The sequence below is a fragment of the Phytophthora parasitica genome (assembly GCF_000247585.1).
Source record: "Phytophthora parasitica INRA-310 unplaced genomic scaffold supercont2.4, whole genome shotgun sequence".
NCBI lineage: Eukaryota > Oomycota > Peronosporomycetes > Peronosporales > Peronosporaceae > Phytophthora > Phytophthora nicotianae.
In genome coordinates this window covers 2,447,338-2,448,956 of record NW_008648990.1, presented here as the reverse complement: position 1 = coordinate 2,448,956, position 1,619 = coordinate 2,447,338, and positions in this window count along the sequence as shown.

Here is a 1,619-nt window from a genome sequence, read left to right as displayed (position 1 = left end):
CGGTACTACTACGTCAAAGCCATACACCATGGATTTAGCCAATCATATATCAAATCGAACTGCATCAACTCAACCTACTCGAACTAAAACCAAGTCTATTGAGACGGGACAGCGAATTGCCAGTTACATGAATTGAACGCCGGAAATTGACCAAACAAGTGAAAAATGGAATACCTTCACTGATACTATACACTCACAACGACGGTATTTTTGCGAAGTTGGTGACTATAATTTGGCTGGAAACATCATTACAGATTTAAAAAGTGCTGCGCACGCAGTTGCGCTTTGTCCCAACACCGACAGCGTGGGTTCGACAAAACCGATGGAGCCGTCGTGATCGGGTGATACTGTCCCACGCGAGATAAACAGGAGCTGCGCGTGTAGATCTCCCGATCAGCAGCACTTGAGAGAGGTAGGGTGTTAAGAAAAAAGGATAAATACACATTCCTACTTTTTTTTGAATGAATGCCTTATCACCTTTGAAAATCCAGTGCCTTTGAAACGCATCAATGGAGCAACTACTCTGCATAATCAGATCTGGATTAATAGCAACTGAATCGGCATAATTACTAGGATGCCTACAGGATATCGTGCTAAATACTTGGCATGTCAATGATGATAAAGCCAAAATTTCACATGTAACAAGGCTTGAGGACTCCTGAAGCTCTTACCACATCGCCCAGTCATATTTGCCATTGGCATTTTGCCAACCTACTCGACCAAAGTTGAAAGAGGCAGGTAGTCCTACGCTCTCGGTAGTCGACCATGGACCGACCTCGTCGACATGAATCTGTTGCATTCGGAACAAAAACACATCTACAACTTCAAAACGACGACAAACTGAGATTCCTACATTCTACTGTCTATTCTAGTCGCACGATGTCGTTGTGAACATCAAAACTTATCATGCACTATCATATTATGATAACGCAGATGGCGGTAATGACTCGTGTGTACTGTACAGTACCCACTTCGAAGGAACATAAATCAGTATTGTTCATCCCCCGCATTTTTTTTATGAATATATATAAAAACAGTTTACACAACATTCAAAGACTCAATGGATTTTGCTGTCTTTCAAGGATAAAGACAAAGCACAAGGATTCCTTGGGCCTTGTCAATTCTGGAAAATTCACTATCAATGTAGGACTTGTGAGCACTATTGAGAGGCTGATGTACCGTATCCAGATTTCCAATCACACCTTGCAATGTTCGGCATGCTCTTAGAGCATAACAACTAGTGTACCGCAAAGCGAAAACTCATCTGTCCAAATTTTCAAAGCCTGGAGAGTAATCGCTACAAGAGGACTGCTTATGCTCCGTCGTGCAGCTTGTTCACATCACAAAAGCCAGCACTTTGTTGAAGTACCAATTCGTAGGTACTGAGCTTTTTACGAGATTGTTTACGTCTCGTGTAATTACGCCGTATCCCGTAGAATATCGACAGGTTAGGATTGATTGTTGGTAGAATACCTGGTAGAATAGCCTCACTTTCCTTTTGGTAAAGCCACTGAAGAGGCCCCGGCAGGGGCCGAAACGCGTATGGCACGCGACCAACATGGATTGTCATTTCACCTACGTTTCCTCGCTTTAACACACTTGAAGGAAAAATCGCGAGT